Genomic DNA, 24,304 nt, shown 5'->3' on the forward strand with positions numbered 1-24,304 from the left:
ATACGAAAGACCAATGTGGGTTATAAACAGCGCAGAAAGGAAGAGAAGAGACTACAGTTGTTTGAAAAGTGCTTATACAGAAGTATGCTGATGAGTTGATGTGTTGATCGGAAAGCTACGGAAGAGGTACTGAGTCTAGTCGTCAGAAAAGAAATTTACTGCACAAGGCAATTAAAGAAAAGGCTCGACCGACATGATGCATCCTGAGGCACCAAGGAATAGGCAGTTTCGTAATGGGAGGAAATGTGAGTGGTAAAAACTGCGCAAGGAGAGCAAGACCTGACTATACCGGGTGTTTCCGTAAGAGCTTAGAAAATTTTAACAGGACATAAAAGATGCTGCACTGAACAATTTGAGGTAGGTGACCTGGGGTCGAAGAAGCCACCTTAAAGAGATAATAGCAATAAAATTATATTACTGTGTATTTTTTTATTTACATTGTATTGTATGTTAACCGGGGGCCTAGAAACGACGGAGAGGCTCCGTCCCCGCCGCAGCCGCAGTGGTCCACAACCCCACGACGACTACCGCAGTCCACTTCACCCCTCCGCCGCCCCACACCGAACCACTCTTTAAGGTTATTGTGCGGTTCGGCTCCCGGTGGACGTCTCATACCAGACGAGTGTAACCCTATGTTTGCGTGGTAGAGTAATGGTGGTGTACGCGTACGTGGAGAACTTGTTTGCGCAGCAATCGCCGACATACTGTATCTGAGGCGGTATAAGGGGAACCAACCCGCATTCGCCGATGCAGATGGAAAACCGCCTAAAATACATCCACAGATTGTCGGCTCACCAGACCTTGACACAAATCCGCCGGGTGGATTCGTGCCGGAGACCAGGCGCTCCTTCCTAAGCCGGAAAGCCGTGCGTTAGACCGCACGGCTAACCGGGAGGCTTTATTTACACTGGTTACAGTTAACTGCAAATGCCATCACTTACACAATGAATAATGCCTATTAGGAAAAATGGAAATGAGCGTATGGCATCGTTGGCCGGGATGCCCCGTACGGGTAAGTTCGGCCGCCAAGTGCAAGTCTTATTTCATTCTACGCCACATTGGGCAACTTGCACGCCGGTGATGACGATGAAAGGATGATTAGGATAACACAACACCCAGTCCACGAGCGGAGAAAATCTCCAACCCGACCGGGAATCGAACCCGGGCCCCCTTGCACGGGAGGCGAGTACGTTAGCACCCAGCTAAGCAGGCGGACGCCTGTTGGGAAAATCCTGTACAGCCTTTCAGCAGCGAGAGCATTGCAATGTGCTTCCCCATACATAAGGTGGACATCAGTGAGTCCTGCGAAACTGTACCGGTACTGGTCCATCCTACAGTACTGTACGTGCTGAATAGCACTGAGAAATGAATGGGCCTGTCGTTGATTCACAGCACGTTCTATCATGGGACAGTGTGAATACGATACAACAGATACACCTTACGGACATGTAAAGTAAACAAAGCCTGTATCATGACTTCCTAGTAATAAGGCTCAGCCGGCCGCGATGGTCTCGCGGTTAAGGCACTCAGTCCGGAACCGCGCGACTGCTACGGTCGCAGGTTCGAATCCTGCCTCGTGCATGGATGTGTGTGATGTCCTTAGGTTAGTTAGGGGACTGATGACCACAGAAGTTAAGTCCCATAGAGCTCAGAGCCATTTGAACTTTTTTAATCAGGCTCATCGTTCTGTTTCCTTGAGGGACATAAAACAATGCACATGTAAATCAACAGCACAGTACGTGCCAACTTGTACGCATGTTAGATGTAAATAAGCTGGAAAGCAGTTTTGCTAGACAAAGCAGTAGACAAGTGTACCTCCATATCTTCTTAAGATGGCTTCTCCGGCCCCAAGTTCCTACCTCAAAATGTCCATTGGAGCATTTTCTACGTCCTGTTGAATTTTTGCACACTCTTATGGAAACACTCTGTATATGCAACTACAAGTGCATGAGAGACCCAGTAATTATGCAGAATTGAGGAGACTCGCACACGGTGTACTGGCGTGGAGAGCTGCATCAAGTCAGTCTTATCACTGCAGACAACAAACAACAACAACAACAACAACAACAAAAACTGATTTCTACCGGCTATGGCAACTCAGTTACACTGTATACTTAAAAAATTTGCAAACGTAACATATAAGACTCTTAAGCTGCGTGATGGAACAGTCAATAGATGAATAAATACCGGAGAAAAAAATTTTGTTCTTTAAATAATTAAAATCCCTGTAACAATATGTACAAAAAGGATTTTATTAGCATGACAGTGACATACACGAATATAATATATGAAATAAAAGTTACCTCTTGCTGACATTTATTTTGTTTCGTTTATTTTCACCGGAAACGGTAATCACGGGGTGGCTTTCCGTAAAATATAAAATGAATACTTTCGTGTCATCGAGCTTTAATGGAGCTCGGCAGTAACTAAATTTTTTATTGCCTGGAATAATGTGAAATATAGGAAGTTGTCGATATGGATTTAATTACTTATGCCGAATTAAAGCTATTGATAGCATCTGTCGGTATTTACGAGTCGCGTAGAGCTGCAAACGTATTTTAGCGGTAGGATGTTGTCATATTTGTCATATGTAAAAAACTGAATTTTCTTGTAAACTGCTACATGACAAGTACTACTACTATTGCTATTGTAGCAGTGATATAAACAAAAACACTGATACTTGTATAAGATAACGAAAGCGAAAGCATTTAGCCAATCATTACGAACATTATTTAGATTTTGTTCAATTTAAAGAACGTGGAGATCAAAGGGTTCAGATGGTACAGTATTTTCCGATATTTGAAACAAATTCGGTTTCAGCAGTTACACTAAGATATGTTTTCTTGGAGGCCGCAACCAATAAAGCAAAGCTTTCGATATCAACGAAAGAAAAGGATTCCTAATTTATTCTACCAGTGGTAAAGCAAGTCATCGAATTTTTTAAACTTATTTCGCTTACCCTTCATTCAGGCCGGAAATGTCTAGTCGTCTGAGCTCACCTGAAAATAAAAACGGAAAGACACTGTAAATCCACATCACTAAAAAAATATTGAACACATAGTGACATAAATTTTTAAAACCCTTATCTCTCTTTGTTTCACATTTAGTTCGAATGAAAATTGCTTCCCAGCACTACTGATAAATTATTAAGTGCACACAAAAGAATATATGAACGCAAGATACTGCAAATATTACAGAATCCTATTAAATTTAAAACATAATAAATTTTAGAAACTCAAAATCAGAAATGTTCAGGTCTGCTGTTGCTGTATTGCTAGTTTATCTAACGGCAAATGCTCTCGACCAAATTTATAATAACTGTTCATGTCCATTTCTCACAAGTAACAGAGCAAGTTTTTCGTTTCTCCTCCATGTAATTTAATAATTTATGTACATCTTATTATCGTTATAGCACGACTTTCAGATCTCTTCAAAGTTATCCACATCGTTTTAGTCAGTACCGCTACTTTTGCATATGTTTCTGTTAACGTACGCGTAATAAAACACCAAAGGCATTGTCAGGTGCTACCATAATTAATTCCCTCTCATTATTACAAATCCAGATCGCTAGATATATTGCTTCATACACATTTCAATTCAGCAAAGGAGAAATGCAGTCCGCGGTTTATAGTGGGCTGTGAATACAACGATGACGGCTGTAGGAATGCTTTGAATAAGAAACAGTATTTAATACATGACAAGAGAGTGGAAAATTGAAAAAAAGCGTAACAAGGAGAAATTATGATGATGAAAATAGAAGATGAAAATTACTGTACTCATCAAGACACTGTACAGTGCACGAGTAGCTTACATTATACCGTTTCTAGTCATTGCCTTCTTTGTTCCAATCGCAAATTATTACCTGTATGTCTTAGTATTGGCCCTAATATCCTTTATTTTATGCTTATGGTCCTTACGCGAGATGAACGATGGAGGCAAGAGAAGTCAGTAGTCTGTCGCAAATGCTGTTTCCCTAAACTTCCTCCTAGGCATTTCACCTAACGATCTCGTTCTTTCCCCAGTGACTCCCAACAAAGCTGATCGATCCTTTCCGTGACACGCAACAGTAGCAAATCTAGCAGCACACCTCCGCACGGTTTCGATGTCTTCCTTTAATGTGATGTTGTGGGGATTCCAAACATTCGAGCATTAATCACACAGTTTTAATTATCACCCAGAAGAAAAAAGAAAAAGCTGTAGCTATGAAACTTGGTGTTGCTATTGGACCACCTCGTTCACCCCTCAGTGCAACACATTTTCCCTCGCGATAAATTACTTGGTTGAGGCTTGGTTAGACAGGTCTGTATTTTGGCTGTTCATAAAAAAACTTCACCTCGAAAATCGCCTCCTCCACTCAAGAGATGGTTGCCACAAAATAGATTCATCATCCGAGGAATCTTATCAAGACTGTAAAGACACTACCATGCCTCAGATCAACTGCTTTTCAGAGTCCGTCATCGTCTCTGACAAAATTACAATGTCTTCGGGGAACCTTAAAGTTTTAATTTCTTCTTCCTGAACTTAAATCCCGTTTGTAATTTACTATTTGGCCTCCTGTACTGTTCGCTGATTGTAGAGACTGAATAAAATCGCCGAGAGACTACAAACATTGTGTTGCTCCTTTCTCAGTTACTGATACCAGTTTACATCCATCGACTTTGTAATAGCAGTCTGTCTTCTGTGTGAGTTGTAGATAACTTTTCGCTTTCTGTAATTTTGTCGATGCTACCGCCAGAATTTTAAAGTCAACGTTGTCAAGAGGTCTCTCTAAATCCACTTGCTCTAAGATCTGAAACGAATACTGTGTTCAAACATTGTTAATAAACCCAGAGAAAACTATTTATTAAGAAATACCGAACTCGGATGCAGAAAATGTCGTTCTTGTGAAACACAACCAACTCTTTATTCTCACAAGTAATGAGTGCTGTCAACAGGGGATGTTGAACTGATTTCATATATGCAGATTATAGGGAAGTTTGTGACACCGTTCACCACAAGCAACTTCTAGTCAAATTGCGTGCCCACGGAGTATCGTCTCAGCTGTGCGACTGGATTTATTATTTCCTATCACAAAGGTCACCGTCCACAGCAACTGACGGAGAGCCGTGGAGCGCAAAAGAAGTAACATCTGGCGTTGCCCAAGGATCTATCATAAGCCTCTGCTGTCTCTGATCTACATAAACGAATTAGGTGGCAATCTGAGACGTGTTCTTAGATTGTTAGATCTTAGATTGTTGATAGGTAGATGCTGATATTTGCCGTTCGTGAAGTTATCAGGTGGTCCAAAACAATTGCAAGATGATTTAGACAAGATAACTGTACGGCCCGGAAAGCAATGAAAAGTATGAAGTGATCCACAAGAGTACGAGAAGAAATAGGCTAAAGTTTTGGTTAAACGATCAATCACAGAAATTTAAAAGCTGTCAATTCAACTAAACATTGCGGGGCTTCAGTTTCGAATCAACCATTACACAGATAATTTTTTGCCTCAAAAAATGGCTCTGAGCACTATGGGACTTAACATGTGAGGTCGTCAGTCCCCTAGAACTTAGAACTACTTAAACCTAACTAACCTAAGGACATCACACACATCCATGCCCGAGGCAGGATTCGAAACTGCGACCGTAGCGGTCACGCTCGGCCACACCGGTCGGCAATTTTTTTTTTTTTTGGTGGGGTGGGGGGGGGGGGGAGCGAATCAAGACTGCTAGTTATTGGCAGGAAAATTCGAAAATGTGACAGGTTTAGTACAGAGATGTCCACCCCCGGTAGCTGAGTGGTCAGCGCAACAGAATGTCAATCCTAAGGGCCCGGGTTCGATTCCCGGCTGGGCCGGAGATTTTCTCCGCTCAGGGACTGGGTGTTGTGATGTCCTAATCATCATCATTTCATACCCATCGACGCGCAAGTCACCGAAGTGGCGTCAATTCGAAAGACTTGCACAAGGCGAACGGTCTACCCGACGGGAGACCTTCGTCACACGACATTTAGTTCAGAGATTGCCTACACTACTCTTGTCAGCCCTCCTCTGGAGTACTGCTGTGCGTTACGGGATCCGCATCAGATAAGATTACCTGAGGACATCGAAAACTTTCAAAGACTGGCGACTAGTTTTGTATTACCATGAAGTAGGCGAGAGAGAGTCGTGGAAATGATACGCGAATTCGGGCGGCAACCATTAAAAAGAAAAAAAAAGAAGAGTTCTTCGTTGCTGCAGGATCTTCTTATGATATTTCAATGATCGACCGACTTCCCTCTTGGAATGCGAAAACATTTCGTTTGCGCCCACCTACATAGGCAGAAATGCGCGCTGCTCGAGAGTGGAACGGTAGAGAAATAGCTTGAAGGCGGTTCGATGAATCCTATGCCAGCACTTGATTATAAATTGCAGAGTAATCGTGTAGATGTGGATGCAGTAATGCTATAAATGTATGTTTTGAAAGGGTACAGTACAGCCCGACATTGAAAATAGGTACAACATTCTTCGTTATTCTTGTCAGAACAACATATTTTTTGTAATAATAACTCAATTTCACTTAATACACCGAAGCCGGATACCAGTGTAGGAAAGAAGGACAATTTATTTATTTATTTAATTCATCACATGTGTACTCCCACAAAATAAATTCCTACATCCAATTTGGTGAGATCTGTGAAATGAATGAATGTATGGTCGTCTGCTAACCGCAGATAGTGAATGTGCAATATATGATCATCTTTGGTCACGTTTGGTGGAACCAAAGAGATGAAATTTACCTGAGCTTTGAGCGCCTGAAATGTGGCTGACCAATACGGTAGAATGGTGCTCCCCCACCTCAGTGGAGGTGCGAGATCACCTGAAGAACGGCCACGTTTCAGCACTCTGGTGCTGGATCTTGCGTTGGTAAGACCTGTCTTGTGTGTGCTCCGTAAAGACAAAAGAGTGGAGACAATGGTATACGTGTGAAATACTTAAGAGTAGTTTGGAATAATTATTTCTCTATTTCAGGAACTTTTGGGGGGAGAATTAAATGTCAGGCAGGTAATATTAAGGGGATTGTAGTAATCTTCGGAAGTGACCAACGGTGACAATGAAACCACGTGTAGCAATAAGTTGAAATAATTGCGAGTGCTAGTACTAAGTTGAAATACTTCCGAGTGCTAAAGTTAAGCTGAATTACTTTGGGTGTTATGTTTCCGTGTGACGCTAGATTCAAACTCTAATACTTTGAGAGAGAAGCAAGGTGAGTCAGCCGTCTATCCAGCAACGCCACTTGGCTTGCATTGCACAGTAAGACGTGCATATATCCTCCAGAGTTCGTAGTAGGAAAGAAAAGTTACATAGTGGGACAGTGTCGTGTGAAACTGGTATGAATACTAATTGAAGTGGGAAAGCTGAAAGTGAAGTGATTCTAACGTTGTGACTATTCTTTGTGATGCATTCTGTGTTGCCAGTGTGATGTATTTCATGTAATTTAAGTATGTGTGGTTTGCATGGGAGAGTAGCAAGATAGGTTCAGAGGCAGTGGGTTATGCATGTTCCTTTTTGTACCGCTCGGTCTGGAGTAAATTTTCGTGATGATGGGTGTGAGAGTCGAAGTGTGAGATAGCAAAAGATCCACCATCCTATACAGAAAGTGCACTGTTAGATAATTACGAGACCATAAAATAAATAATCACCAATGTAAAGCCATGTCCACTGGGCGGAGTTTCTCATGTGTAATTGTTGTATAAAATGTAATGGTGTGTTTAGGTTATCTTTGAATCGTAGTAGAATTTATCAGAATAAAAAAGATAGTGAAAAGAAAAAGATTGGTGGCCTTATTCTTCGAATAGTGTGTAGTCATGAGACCCAGAATTTATAATGTGTGCGCCATTCATATTCAGTGCGGTGGCCATGTGTTGCTCAAAGCCGTTGGGTAAGAAAGAAAATGTGGTATTGCCAGAACGTAGTGAACAATCAGAGTTGTGTAAATTACTAATAGTCAAATGTGCGTTATCCGTTTCCGTTGCGTAATATTCAAACAGGAGAATAATTTGTAGCTTAATTGTGGGTACTAGAGCTCATAATCAGTCATTGATGTTACTCGATAAATAAGAATAAATCCACTCGCTTGGCAGACCACTCATCTTGCGGGCCTGTCTGCTTGATGCCACAGTATGAGCAAGGCATGTGGGCGCTCTCAGTTTGACCACAGTAACGTTGAATTGTAGGAGAGGCAAGTTATGATAGCAAAAATACATGAAAAATGTTTCTGAGTGTACGCGGAAGTTGGGTCATCGGGAGCGACAACCGTCCTGATCAAAGAGTCGCGCTGACAGCGGCCAGCTGTTGAGATGACGGATGGGATGGCAGCAACCAATGAAGACGGCCCGGAGAGTCGGCACAAAGGGCCAGCGTGCGCCCGGAGGACAATGCGGCCGCTCTCTGATAACGGCATTCCAGCAGGCGATAATTAGCGCTCCGCGGCGGAACGCCATCACCTCAATGAGCCGTGCGGCGCCGAGCCGAGACACCTGTCAGCGCTGACTAATCGCCGCCCCTGACCCTGGGGTGGGTGGGGGGTGCGTTCCTCACCCACCCGCAGTCAGTTCCACATCGTCAACAGCACCTCAGCGAAAGGATACACTCAAGCTACAGCTATTGCAACGTGTCTTACATGACCTCTTAATAAGTGATACTCTGTGGAGACCTCAAGGGGAGGTTCGAACTCCGTAATTACAAAGATATGGAGAACTCCCATGACCCTAAGAATGTTAAGCGTTCTGCATCTTCTGGAATATACACTGGGGTGACAAAAATAATAGGATAGCGGTATGCCGATAGAGATGGCGAAAGTATGGCGTATACAAGGTATAATAGGGTACTGCATTGGCGAAATCGTTGTATTCAGGTGATTCATGTTGTAAGCTTATCAGTCCGTCGCTGACATAGAAGACTGCAAACCTTCTTTCCTTCCCGTCTGGGCAAGCTGTGCAGTGACTAGAGTACATGTAAAGTTTACTTGGACAGGGTAAATGCTAGCTACAATGAAGACCATAATTCGATCGTAATACTGGCATTTTAATTTGATATTCCCCACAACTGACAAAATTTACAAAAAAAAAAAAATGTGAATCTCTTTGTCCACTCGCACACTCCTGAGAATGGCACATTAACAATTTGCAGTTACGCGCCCCTATTACCGGCAGCTGCGTTGATAAATACTCGGCACCTCGCAAGGATAACTTCTAGATCGAGAATATTAGGTAAGTTGTTGGAAGTGGTTGGGCGTTGGTGAAAATCTCGCTTCTGAGCACACACAGAGCTCTAACCGCAGAACTCTGCACGGAACACGCGTTGGTGCAATGCTGCGATACAGACCGTATTTCTCCCTTCGAAGACGATGGCCAAGACGCCGTCTCCAAGTCCGTACGGCTCGATGGCTGAATGCGAAGTCCCTTCACAATTCTCTCGTCTCCCACGCGTACGAAAAGGCGGCGGAAGGATACTCAGTTTCGGCCAATGTCGAACGCTCTATCATCGCCGAAATCCCTCCACTGAGATCTACCCAATGATCGAGTAGGTCATAACGCCCCTAGGCAAACGAAATTCCCGTCTTCGCCACGTGTTGCCCAGCACAGGTTGCCCCGGATGCCAGGGTATCCCCAAAAGCTCCGTGTCGTCCCGCGTTTCCGGTGAGCGCTACCTGCCGCCCACGGCGGCCCGGCGAGCTACGGGTAGCTGCAGACTCATGTACCATAATTCTCAACTTCCGATACTTTTCACCAACGTTTTAAGTTGTGGCTCAAACATGCAGACATGCAGGGAATACTGCTCGAGAGTGCCTCATATTTATCATAATTCAATATAGTTATGATGTGATGCCCTTGCCAGTCCCTTTATTATTAATACTAATGTTGGTAAGCTAACGTGTAAGTGCCCATGTCCTGGCACCCTGCAATGTGAGAAGGTTTCCAACGTGATTATGGCCGCGTGACGGGAATTAGCAGACCTTGAACGTGGACTGGTATTTAGAGCTACACATACGGTATATTCCTTTTCGCAAATCGTTGGGGAATTCAATATTCCGCGATCCATAGAGTCAAGGATGGGACGAGAATACGACACTTCAGATATAACCTCTCACCACGGGCAACGCAATGGTCGGAGGCCTTCCCTTACCAATTGAGAGCAGCGGTTATTGCGTAGAGTTGCAGTGCTTACAGACAAGCAACACTGTGTGAAATAACAGCACAAATCAAAGCGAACGTACGAAGAACGTATCAGTTAGCATAGTCCGGCGAAATTTGACGTTAATGAGCTATGGCAGCCGACGATCGATGTCCTTGCTAACATCACGTCGACGCCTGCAGCGCCTCTTCTGGACATGTGATTATATCGGTTGTGCCCTAGACTACTGGAAAACCGTTGCTTGGTCAGATGAGTCCGGAGTTCAGTTGGTAATAGCTGATCGTAGGGCTCAAGTATGTCGCAGACCCCACGATGCCATGGACCCAAGTTGTCAACAATGCACTGTGCAAGATGGTACTGCTCCATAATGATGTGGACCGTGTTTACATGGAATGGAGTGGGTCCTCTGGTCCAATTGAGCCGATCATTAACTGGAAATGGTTATGTTCGAGTACTGGGAGACCAGACAATGATGGAATTTTTTATGGATGAGAATGCGCCCTGTCACTGGGCCACAATTGTTCGCAGTTGGTTTGAGGATCATTCAGAACAATTCGAGCGAATGTTTTGGCCACCCAGATCACTCGACGTGAATCCCAGCGAACAATTACGGGACATAATGAAGAGGTCAGTTCGTGGACCAGATCTAGCACCGGCAACACATTCGCAGTTATGGACGGTTGTAGAGGCAGCATGGCTCAATATTTCTGCAGGGGACTTCCAACGACTTGTTGAGTCCATGCCACGTTGAGTCACTGCACTACGCCTGGCAAAGGAGGTCCGTCACAGTATTAGCATGTATCGCATGACTGTTGTCACCTCAGAGTGCATTAATGAGCCGAAAAATTACTATCAGTGCCTCCCTGCGAACTGGGACGGTAAGAAAAGTATATAAAAGTAGGAGGATCGAATGGGAAATCATTCTAGTGACGATACGCATCGCAAATGGGGAAATCCAATTACATAAGCAACTTTGACGAAGGGCAGATTGTTATACACCGGTGCTTGAGAACGGAAACGGATGTTTGGTTTCTGGAGCTCTCGGAAACGGAGAAGCTGGTCAACTGTTCGCAGGCTACTGTGTTCAGTATCTATGAAAAGTGGGCGAAGGGCAGTGGATCCACTAGTAGGCGACAAGGTGTTGAACGTTCACACCTCCTCGCTGACCGAGGAAGTCGAAGGCTTATCCACTCTGCAAAGTACGAAAGCGATAATCTTGGAAGATCTGACGACAGAGTACAATGCTGATGCTGGCACACAGTTCAGCTGACATTCTTGAACACGGAGCTCCACAGCAGACGACCCAAACCATTCTTGTGTTGAATCAACGACATCGTCATTTACGACTACAGGGGAAGCAGGATCATCGAATTTGGACAGTGAATCAATGGAACGTGTTACCTGGTCAGATGAATCACGTTTCTTGCTACATCAGGTTGATGGTCGTGTCCGTCGTCATCGAGACAAACGGCTGCTCGAAAGCATCAACATGCCACTGACGAAGGCCGATGAGGGCAGTACTGTGTTACAGGAGATATTCGCCTCAACTTCCGTGGGATCTGTGGTAGTAATAGAAAGCACCATGACCGCCGTGGACTAAGTCAACAGTATTCTGGACATCCCTTCATGTTAGATGTCTTCCCCCACAACGATGGTATCCTCCTACGGGATAACTGTCCGTGTCACAAGGCCACAATCTTGGTACAGTGGTTTGAGGAGCATGATAGTGAGCTCACATTGTTGTCTTGCCCACCAACACTGCATGAACTGAACTCGATGGAGCACATTTGGGATACTATAGGTCACCATCTCCGAATCCACAAAGCATCGGCCCGTAATTTACGGATATCAACGGTCCTGCGCATAGACATTTGGTGGCAGGTACCTCCGGAAATCTACCATGGACTAGTCGAATTCATACTACGCTCAATCGCTGTAGTATTGGGTCCGAAAAGTGGACTGTAACACGCGAACTCTGCATCAGCTTCGCGATTTCCGAGATGCTCCACTTATTCAAGATGATTCGTATTAACGTTTAAAATGTAAATGACGCCGAGGCAAGTAATGTAATACAAGACACATGGGGTTGCAAATGTTGGAAAATACCTCAAAAATGAATGAGAGTCGCTGAACATGTAACATCGCCAGATGATCTATCTCGCCGCACGTGCTGCGGTTGGGCATTGGCATGAAGGGGTGACTGAGCGATGCAATACTTGCATAATGACAAACGAAGTAAGTTTCACACACCTTTAGCAAATGTGATCTGTTGTAAACGTAGAAGTTGCAGAATTATTATCCTTACTGTAACCAATTAAAAGCTGTTCTTACTTTGTGTTTCTTTCCTTTTGTCTCTTGTTTTTCTCATTACAGCCATCATTTAGTAAAGAAAAGGTATGTCATTTACTGGTAACGATGCAATTCGGAAGCTTATACTCATTTACTTGTATCGTAATGGTAAGTTTTTATTGTACTATATATAGAAGGCTCCAAAAAATGTATCGACTGTTTAAAAGTCCATAACTGGCAAACTAATTGACGAAGTTGTCTCATCTTTGGTAGTGCAATAGTTTGTAGTTCCGGCAATCGTCACATAAGCGTTGTATTGCGCTGTTTTGTTTTGTCAGATGACAGTCGCCAGATAGTCAGTGTTTTGTTCTTAGTTGTACCTAGTTTCTCGAGTAAACATGGGTGGCGCAAGGCTTACATTCGATGAAAGGAAGTCAGTTTTGAAGTGGTATTTTAAGTACGAAAACATTATTGAGGTTCAACGGCAATGGCGAAATGAGTATCAAACAGAGCCACCGACACGTTTAACGATTCCAGTCCAGCTAACTCCCGTCGTGTGTTACAACAATTTACTCGCTCAACACAGAAGTCTGTGAGACAGTGTGCCCGTGAAATTAGACTGAGTGTTCGGCGAATTAGGATGACAACAAAGTGGAAGTGCTAGATCCCACGATTGCTACACGCAATGAACGAGGACGGCCCAGATCGCAGAATGGAGTACTGCGAGTGGTTTACTAACACGGTGCGCAACGATGAAGAGTTTGCAGAGATAATTGTGTGGTCTGATGAGGTACAGTTAAAACTCAATGGTACAGTAAATCGCCACAATTGCATCTACTGGGCCGCCGAAAATCCGAACGTCCATGTAGACAAAGCCGTCAATTTGCCAGGATTAAATGTGTGGTGTTGGTTGTCTTACCGGGGCTTGACTGGGCCATTCTTCTTTAACGGCACAGTTATCGGTGAGGTGTACCTTCGGAAGCTTCAGACATCTATTTTACCTGCCATCCGAGACATGTATTGAGACGGAAGAGTTTACTTTCAACAAGATGGCGCCCCAGCCCATACCAAAATCGTGTTAGGGCGTATCTCGACGAAAATCTCCCAGGAAGATGGATAGGCTGTAGAGGTGCTGCGGAGTATCCACCACGTTCCCCAGACCTAACTCCTCTGGACTTTTACCTGTGGGAAACACTAAAGGACGTCGTTTAACCACGAAAGCCACGCACATTGGATGAACTTCGAGAATCCATCGTACAATCATGTGCAAATATCCAACTGAACACGTAGCAGTCAGTAGTTCGTACTGCAGTTCGGCGGAATCGTCTGTGTGTGTATGTTAATGGTGACCATTTCGAACACCTACAGTGATATCTTTAATCTGGACTTTAAGCTGCACTTTCACCAAAAGCGAGAAAACTCCGTGAATTAGTTTACAAGTTATGGACTTATATATATATATATATATATATATATATATATATATAGGGAGAGAGAGAGAGAGAGAGAGAGAGAGAGAGAGAGAGAGAGAGAGAGAGAGAGAGAGAGAGAGAGACAGAGACAGAGAGGCAGGAATCGAACCATGAGCTGCACGTGCTAAAGTTGTGACTCCTTGTGCCCTTTATTTAAATTACTTGTCTCACCATCATCTACGTCGCTTTGGAGCTTTTTAAACGTTAGTAAGGATCACCCTGTATACTTTCCTTGCCGCGTCACGTGACAAAAATCATCCCACTGTAAAAAAAAATCGCGGTCGGAAATTATCATAACATTTTGGTTCATCAGTGTGCTCGCTGGAGGAGATTTGAGTGTCGTTGTTCTCGCAAGGAGACCGGCAACTTTAAAGCATTTTCCGTTAGCAAACAAGATGCAGGAAGGTGGTGCATCTAGCTTGACATTCACACGGTTTTGTCCAAGCCCCTAACCACATGCGAGCACTGCTTTACGAGGAGTGATGTGGTGACGCGGAGCTTGATGTGGTGTCGCAGAGCGCTGGCTGCCCGGTCCCCCCTCGGGCCGTTAAGTGAATGTAGCACCACGGACCAACCCCCCCGCAGTGATGCTGTTGTTTCTGCGGGCAGAGTAGCCGCCGGCAGCGCCCTGGTCCGTGGCGAGCAGTAAATCAATTTATTATACTCGCGCCGGGGATACTGGCGCCGAGATAATTAATAAAGATTGGCTCCGGGGCCGGGTCGGCATTAGTACGTTAAAAACCGCCGCGCCGCTCCACGCCTCGCACTGCTGCATCTCCCCTGCAGTCGTGGAGGGGGAGGCGCTGGCGGCCAGCAATCTCTGGTCTGCACCGCCGTCGGCTAGGCACGTAGTGTCGCAAAAAATTTGTTGTTAGATTTACTGATGTACGCTCTATAACTGTGACAGAGCTGTGTCGTTATGTCATACAGGAAACAAAGCGGTTAGTTATTATTTGAAGTTGCAGTTACTCACAGAGGTCCAGTGTGGGCTTTCACCATCGTATGGCAGCTAAAATTGGTAGATATTCTAATTCGTTAATGCGGAAGTGATTTACGCTGGGAGAAAAAATAGTAGTTCTGATTTTGGCTACCGTGCCGGCGATCCATCTGAGCTACCGAGGGCACAGAGGATAGTGCGACTGCAGGGACTATCTCGCGCAATCCTCCCCCGAGACCCACATTCTCACCTTGTATGTCCACACACTACATTCGTAGCGTCCCATCCCAACATACTCATTACTCGTGGAAGACATTCTTACCAAGTGCTGTAACAGTTCGGGGAATATGTGTGCATCAGCATAGAAGAAGAAGGTCATGGCCGGTATTGCCAGAACTATATACTTATATGGATATGGTGTCTGTCCAAAAGAACAGACACCATATCCATATAAGTCCTAGTAATCAGGCTCATCGTCCTTGTTCCCTTGAAGAAAACAATGAATGCACACGTAAATCAACAGCACAATACGCATGTGAGTTCTAAATAAGCTGGAAAACAGTAATGCTAGACAAAGTTCACTCCCATATCTCATTAAGCTGGCTTTCCGACCACACATTCCAAGTGTTCAAATGTGTGTGAAATCTTATGGGACTTAACTGCTAAGGGCATCAGTTCCTAAGCTTACACACTACTTAACCTAAGTTATCCTAAGGACAAACACACACACACCCATGCGCGAGGGAAGAGTCGAACCTCCGCCGGGATCAACCGCACAGACCCCACATTCCCTGTCTCATATTGTTCAGTGAAGCATTCTCTATGTCCTGCTACATTTTTGAACACTCTGGCCGGCCGGTGTGGCCGTGCGGTTCTAGGCGCTTCAGTCTGGAACCGCGTGACCGCTACGGTCGCAGGCTCGAATCCTGCCTCAGGCATGGATGTGTGTGATGTCCTTAGGTTAGTTAGGTTTAATTAGTTCTAAGTTGTAGGCGTCTGATGACCTCAGAAGTTAAGTCGCATAGTGCTCAGAGCCATTTGAACCATTTTTGAACACTCTTATGGAAACACGCTGTTTATCCGCAAGGAAAGCGGCCAACGTGCGCGGAGGAATAACACCTTTCCGAATGGCCACTGAACCCACGCCGTGGGATTTCCGAGCTAACAATGCCATACGACATTTAATTTTTTTAGACCAGTTGCAAATATTACGATCGAATCAATCCGCCATTCTATTAATTATCGTAGAGAAACGAAGGAAAAACTGAATCGGTGTGACCAGAACGGCATCCGAATCACGTTTCTTCCAGAGGGGAGTTCAACGCGCCGCTTCATTCAGTACGCGCAAGAAAACAAAAATTTTAGCGGTTGCGCCTGGTCGACACCTTGGTCCCTGTCTTATCTGAGGGCGGCAGTGCACTCTTAAACTGCTGAAGATACAGAGCACTGTTGCTAATTCTATCGCGGCAACGCCGAGGCCGTATCGGGCGGCTTAGAGCTTAGTGCCCGCCATCAAGTGGCCAGCAGCGCAGAGCTGCGTGGGTCTGGGTCGCTCGCGTGCTGCGCCGGTCTCGTCTGGCCGCCCCCCCCCCCCCCCCCGCCCCTTAATAACAACGGTGCCGCCACGGACATCGGAACTGGCAGTTTTATTACGGTAGGCGGCCGGGCGCAAGCGATGCGGCCATCAGCGTCCTCTTCAAGCGGGCGCTTTACTGCTCCGCTTTTACTGTCGGCGGTGTTTCCTCTTGGGAACAAATGTAAATCTATCCTTATGCACCGGTAGTAACCTCTGCAAATGCCTTGCGGTGGGCGGCAGGATAACATCAGTGAACGGGACTTGGCGACAGCATGGAGAGGTATACGTTAGCTAACGGAAGAAGCGTGCTGTCAACGGGTCACAGAGTTAGCTCATCTCTCGGACTACTATAGTACGTACTGGGATGTAGCGGATGTTGCTCTAGTACGAGGTGCATCTCAAGCATTTTCGCTAAATAGAGGTCCAAAGTTTTACAAGCTTATATGGATATGGTGTCTGTTATTTCGGACATGTCCGAAAGAACAGACACCATTGATGACCTTCAGCCGTCTAGAACGAAATTAGAATTATATTAATACCTTCAGCGGCTAACGGGCGTTGATATATATCAACGGGGACAGGTGAAAACGTGTGCCCTGACCGGGACTCGAACCCGGGATCTTCTGCTTACATGGCAGACGCTCTATCCATCTGAGCCACCGAGGGCACAGAGGATAGCGCGACTGCAGGGACCACCTGGCGCACGCCTCCCGCGAGACCCACATTCTCACCTTGTATGTTGTAAGTAGGCTGTTTGGGTTTTTATGTTGGTAACGCCATGTAGCGCTCTATATGAAAATCACTGACTGTGCTGTGTGCAGTCTGTGGCCGGTTTGCATTGTTGGAATTTGCTATTGTAGTGTTGGGCAGTTGGCTGTTAACAGCGCTTAGCGTTGCGCAGTTGGAGGTGAGCCGCCAGCAGTGGTGGATGTGGGGAGAGAAGTGGCGGAGTTTTGAGAGCGGATGATCTGGACGTGTGTCCATCAGAGACAGTAAATTTGTAAGACTGGATGTCATGAACTGATATATATATATTATGACTTTTGAACACTATTAAAGTAAACACATTGTTTGTTCTCTGTCAAAATCTTTCATTTGCTAGCTATGCCTATCAGTAGTTAGTGCCTTCAGTAGTTTGAATCTTTTATTTAGCTGGCAGGATTGGCGCTCGCTGTATTGCAGTAGTTTGAGTAACGAAGACTTTTGTGACGTAAGTGATTCATGAAAGGTATAGGTTATTGTTAGTCAGGGTCATTCTTTTGTAGGGATTATTAAAAGTCAGATTGCGTTGCGCTAAAAATATTGCGTCAGTTCAGTGTTGATCAGAATAAGTAAAGAGAGTAATGTGTGAGTACGTTCAGTTTTGCTCACTAATTTTTCTAAGAGGACTTCTCATATGTCGACCCTTAGCCGAGGATACCTCACTGGAATCTTCTGATTTTTTCTTGTAGTTTGTGTAATTAGTGTAGCTTTTGTTTATTGCTAGTGCGTAATTATAGGGAGAATTTCCTTTGTAGTTGCAGTCTTTCATTGTTGTACAGTAAAACAGTTGTGGCATGCATGTAGATTTGCACTAAGTATTTCGCAGCTGCGCTTGCAATTAACGAGATATTATTTCCAATGCTATGTTAATCTGTTTTCTCATTTTGATCTTCAAATTGTGCTTTTCTGTGTTATCGTGTGAAATATTGTGACAATAATGGCGTGTGAGAAACGTAACACTAGGCTCCAAAGTAAACTGAGAAATGACATTGAAGACGAAAGCAGTGTGTAGCGCCACCGTGTAATGAATTAACTAATGTTCAACATAGTAATTTGGTAATTGTGCATAGGGAAATAGAGTGCGCGGCAAACAATGGTGCAGACAGTGAAACAATTAGTGAACAGGGAAGCATTATCGATCGATTGGTCGGCAACAGCTTGCCTCAGGAATCGGGAATGACAGGACACAATCTTGCAAATACTGCAGATTCAAGTTTTTGGTCCTCACCGTTTTCTCAAATGAGTCAAGACACATTTTCTGCTTGTCAAAATGTGAATGTTGCCGGTGAAAATGCACTGCCAAAGAGCATAAAGAAACAGACTCCAGACACTAATACATTGTTATTGCAATTAATGCAACAAATGAAACAAAATCAGAGACAAACACAGCAAAAGTTAGATACAATGGAACAACACGACAGACTGCACACAGCACAGTCAGTGATTTTCATACAGAGCGCTACATGGTGTTACCAACATAAAAACCTAAACAGCCTACTTACAATGTCCACTCACTACATTCGTAGTGTCCCACCCCAACACATTCATTACTCACGGAAGACATTCTTATCAAGTCCCGTACTAGACAAGGTTCCAATTAACCATGTCTTATTCCTTCTTTAGGTCGTCCTAGGAACAAAAATAATTTTTGTAAGCAAAATGCATCTTACTTCTTAAGGTTGACACTGAAGCTCCTGAAATAAGATTTCTTAGAACAGTAAGCAGATACAATGGGCTGACAAGACGTTAAAATAATACTGTTGTTCAAGTCAGATCGTCTGTAATCTAGGAAACATAAGTAAAGATGACAGAAGGAACAGCAATGAACACGTGGCAGAAATTATTAGTGACAGACTGCCTTAGAACGATGAAAGCTATAAATCAAAGTCACAAACTAGTTTTGGTAGATTGAGTGGGAGACGGATACTGAAGAACGAGAAGGAAGGGGAGAAGGTGGAGATTTATCGTGGACTACGAGATTTGTCAGAGGGAGAACGTGCTTACGCTTAGGTAGCACAAAGACACTTATTACATGAAATGAGGTAATAGGAAAAGGATAAGAGCCGGCCGGAGTGGCCGAGCGGTTCTAGGCGCTACAGCCTGGAACCGCGCCACCACTACGGTCGCAGCTTCGAATCCTGCCTCGGGCATGGATGTGTGTGATGTCCTTAGGTTAGTTAGGTTTAAGTAGTTATAAGTTCTAGGGGACTGATGACCTCAGAAGCTAAGTCCCATAGTGCTCAGAGCCATTTGAACCATTTTGAAAGGATAAGAACAAAAATAAAAAGACGTCAAAGAGGAGGAGATGGAGAAATAGGAAGAGGTGGAAAAGTAGGAAGAAATGCAACTGGTGGAGCAGGAGGAGAATCAAGAGGCGGAAGTGGAGCAGAATGAGGAGGAGGAAAAGAAGAAGAGGAGGAGGAGGAGGAGGAGCAGATTAGGGACGAGGGTAGACGTGTGGTTGATACCATTTAAACGTAATTAATTTGTTAGTGCGTTTCTCCAGTATAGGCCAGAGTTGTTGTTGTTGTTATCGTCTTCTGTCTTCAGACTGGTTTGATGCAGCTCTCCATGCTACTCTATCCTGTGCAAGCTTCGTCATCTCCCAGTACCTACTGCAACCTACATCCTTCTGAATCTGCTTGGTGTATTCATCTCTTGGTCTTCCTCTACGATTTTTACCCTCCACGCTGCCCTCCAATGCTACATTTGTGGTCCCTTGATGCCTCAGAACATGTCCTACCAATCGATCCCTTCTTCTAGTTAAGTTGTGCCACAAACTTCTCTTCTCCCCAATCCTATTCAATACCTCTTCGTTAGTTACGTGATCTACCCATGTAATCTTCAGCATTCTTCTGTAGCACCACATTTCAAAAGCTTCTATTCTCTTCTTGTCCAAACTAATTATCGTCCATGTTTCACTTCCATACATGGCTACACTCCATACAAATACTTTCAGAAATGACTTCCTGACACTTAAATCTATACTCGATGTTAACAAATTTCTCTTCTTCAGGAACGCTTTCCTTGCCATTGCCAGTCTACATTTTATATCCTCTCTACTTCGACCATCGTCAGTTATTTTGCTCCCCAAATAGCGAAACTCCTTTACTACTTTAAGAGTCTCATTTCCTAATCTAATACCCTCAGCATCTCCCGACTTAATTCGACTACATTCCATTATCCTCGTTTTGCTTTTGTTGATGTTCATCTAATAACCTCCTTTCAAGACACAGTCCATTCCGTTCAACTGCTCTTCCAAGTCCTTTGCCGTCTCTGACAGAATTACAATGTCATCGGCGAACCTCAAGGTATTTATTTCTTCTCCATGGATTTTAATACCTATTCCGAAATTTTCTTTTGTTTCCTTCACTGCTTGCTCAATATACAGATTGAATAACATCGGGGAGAGGCTACAACCCTGTCTCACTCCCTTCCCAACCACTGCTTCCCATTCATTACCCTCAACTCTTACAACTGCCATCTGCTTCCTGTACAAATTGTAAATAGCCTTTCGTTCCCAGTATTTTACCCCTGCCACCTTCAGAATCTAAAAGAGAGTATTCCAGCCAACATTGTCAAAAGCTTACTCTAAGTCTACAAATGCTAGAAACGTAGGTTTGGCTTTCCTTAATCTAGCTTCCAAGATAAGTCGTAGGGTCAGTATTGCCTCACGTGTTCCAATATTTCTACGGAATCCAAACTGATCCCCCCCGAGGTCGGCTTCTACCAGTTTTTCCATTCGTCTGTAAAGAATTCGCGTTAGTATTTTGCAGCCGTGACTTATTAAACTAATAGTTCGGTAATTTTCACATCTGTCAACACCTGCTTTCTTTGGGATTGGAATTATTATATTCTTCTTGAAGCCAGAGGGTATTTCGCCTGTATCATACATCTCGCTCACCAGATGGTAGAGTTTTGTCAGGACTGGCTCTCCCAAGGTTGTCAGTATATCTAATGGAATGTTATCTACTCCCGGGGCCTTGTTTCTACTCAGGTCTTTCAGTGCTCTGTCAAACGCTTCACGCAGTATCATATCTCCCATTTCATCTTCATCTACATCCTCTTCGATTTCCATAATATTGTCCTCAAATACATCGCCCTTGTTTAGACCCTCTATATATTCCTTCCACATTTCTGCTTTCCCTTCTTTGCTTAGAACTGGGTTTCCTCCTGATCTCTTGATATTCAGAGTAGTAAATAATTTTGCAAATAAAAATAGAGGTAAATATCAGCAATTATTGAAGTCAACGCCTTGATTAAAAATTTGAAACGATCTTATTTCTCACAGCGTCGATTACAGTTTAAAAAATATTTCGCTGACAGTGGCGGCCGGCGCAGGGAAGTCATCGCGCCGGAGCTCGCATCGTCCAGTGCCCGTAACACCCCCGCTCCTCCTCCCTGGCCGCGGACGGGGGTCGTGTTGGCGTGTCGGCGATCGAACGGCCAACGAGCCGTTGCCGTTGGAAGCCGTAGTGGGAGGAGGGGGCGGCGGGGGTCGGAGCTGGCGCCGGTTGATTAAGAAGGCGGGAAAGCGGCGCGGGTGGCCCATAAGGCGGCGCCGACGCCGCCGTCGGCGGGTAATGGCGCGAAAACCACCGCACACGACCCGCCGTAGCCCCAGCCGCCCTACCACCGGCTCCTCTCCGGCCTCGTCTTCCGGAGCGAAAAGCAAGCCGTGTCAGGAGCAGCGGCGATTACCTGGCGTACCCGTACAAGCGGAAAGTGTGGCTGACGACTGGCCAGTATGAGTCACTTAAACATCATCGGTAGAGTAGGTTTGTCATTACAACATCATTACCTAGATACGATTCCGATTAAATTATTGTATGGGGTTTCGTAAGGATCGAATGAAGGGTAGAGCCACGGGTCGTAACACATCTGAAATGTAGCGTCCACTGTTCAAAGTGCCGTCAATGGGAACAAGGGGTGACCGAGACGACTAACCAATGGCACCCCATGCCATCATGACAGCTGATACGCCAGTATGGAGATGACGAATACACGCTTCCAATGTCGCCAAACATGGATGCGACCATCATGATGCTGTAAACAGAACCTTGATTCATCCGAAAAAATGACGTTTTGCCATTCGTGCAGCCAGGTTCGTCGTTGAGTTCACCATCGCAGACGCTCCTGTCTGTGATGCAGCGTCAAGGGTAACCGAAGCCATGGTCTGCGAGCTGATAGTCCATGCTGCTGCAAACGTCGTCGAACTCTTCGTGCAGATAGTTGTTGTCTTGCAAATGTCCCCATCTGTTGACTCAGTGATCGGGACGTGGCTGCACGATCCGTTACAAGCATGCGGATAAGATGCCTGTCATCTCGACTGCTAGTGATTACGAGGCCGTTGGGATCCAGCAAGGCGTTCCGTATTACCCTCCTGAACCCACCGATTCCATATTCTGCTAACAGTCATTGGATCTCGACCAACGCGAGCAGCAATGTCGCGATACGATAAACCGCAATCGCGATAGGCTACAATCCAACATTTATCAAACGTAATGGTACGCATTTCTCCTCCTTACCCGAGGCATCACAACAACGTTTCACGAGGCAACGCCGGTCAACTGCTGTTTGTGTACGAGAAATTGGTTGGAAACTTTCCTCATGTCAGCACGTTGTGGGTACCGCCACGGGCGCCACCCTTGTGTGAATGCTCTGAAAAGCTAATCATTTGCATATCACAGCATCTTCTTCATGTCGGTTAAATTTCGCGTCTGTAGTACGTCATCTTCGTGGTGTAGCAATTTTAATGGCCAGGAGTGTATTATAAAGCGGAAAGCGCGTTTTCATATGGCGTGGCAGCCAATGGACTATAATTATTTCTCTCTCGTTGATGTGGATACAGGGGTTACCGCCGGATCACCTATGCTAAGCACCGTCGGTGTGGCCAGTACTTGCACGGTTGAACGTCCGAGGAAGCCGTGTGCTGTTGACAATTTTCCCTTATGGCAGAGTGGACTGGGGGGTAGTCACATGGAGCCCTTGATCACCCGTCGTTGCACTAATGGCCTTGGTTGATTTCCAAACTTCTCCGTAATGTCTCATTAAGTGAGGGCATGCGACACTGTTGATGGTGATCCGTCTGTCGGACGAGGGCATTAAGCTTGGCGGAACTTTTGGTGCTCTTCGACAGGGGTAGGCTATGTACCTCCTCTGGGTTTCACCCTCTCGTTTCTTTGATTGGCTCAAACAAGCGCATGAAGCTACACACACACACACACACACACACACACACACACACACACACACACACATACACACAGAATACAGTCACCTACACTCAATAGATACGCTTACATACACAACTCTCATACTACGCAAAGGAAAACTGGCTGCAAGAGTGAAAGATAAGAAAGATCTTTCAAATTAGGAGGCTGAAACTACCCTTCGGGGCCTCCTAGCGATTCATGCCGTGCAAGTACAAAATGGTTCAACTGGCTCTGAGCACTATGCGACTTAACTTCTGAGGTCATCAGTCCCCTAGAACTTAGAACTACTTAAACCTAACTAACTCAAGGACATCACACACGTCCATGCCCGAGGCAGGATTCGAACCTGCGACCGTAGCGGTCGCGCGGTTCCAGAGTGTATCGCCTAGAGCCGCTCGGCCACTCTGGCCGGCCGCGCGAGTACATTTACTTCACTTATTTATCTTTTTGGTCATCATTCTTTTGATTGGATTCATGTTGCTCGCCACTACTGTAATTCAGTATTTGTTGATTAATATTTTTGTATTTTATATCACGTATGTAACTTAAATAAAGTCCACTTCCGTAGCTTAGCGGTAGTGTTACCACCCGGGCTCGATTCCCGGCAGGGGACTGGGTGTTGTGTGTCCTTCATCATCATTTTCATCATCATTGACACGCAAGTCACCGAAGTGACGTCATCTAAAAACACTTGCAATACGGCGGCCGAACCGCGAATGGGATATCCAGGCCGATAAATGCCATACGATCATTTCATTTCACTTAAATAAAACTAAAAAAAGTGCTAATACTGAAGTGTCAGTGGGTCGGACATTTATCTAGACAATATCACAGCAGATGGACCCCTAGAATTGTTCACTGCAGAACATCAGACAAAGCGAGTGGCAATGGAAGGCCAAG

At 45.0% G+C, this 24,304-nt stretch overlaps 1 protein-coding gene and 1 non-coding gene across 3 annotated transcripts in view; both read right to left on the bottom strand.

Annotated features, from left to right (window-relative positions):
• Positions 1–24,304, bottom strand: part of LOC126480688 (irregular chiasm C-roughest protein) — a 1,491,349-nt gene that overhangs the window by 1,163,579 nt on the left and 303,466 nt on the right. The gene's annotated exons all lie outside the window — the stretch shown is intronic.
• On the bottom strand, positions 17,020–17,094 carry Trnat-ugu (transfer RNA threonine (anticodon UGU)). Its single transcript has one exon. It is a non-coding gene; the product is annotated as a tRNA-Thr (tRNA).

Source organism: Schistocerca serialis, chromosome 5 (genome assembly GCF_023864345.2).
Source record: "Schistocerca serialis cubense isolate TAMUIC-IGC-003099 chromosome 5, iqSchSeri2.2, whole genome shotgun sequence".
NCBI lineage: Eukaryota > Metazoa > Arthropoda > Insecta > Orthoptera > Acrididae > Schistocerca > Schistocerca serialis.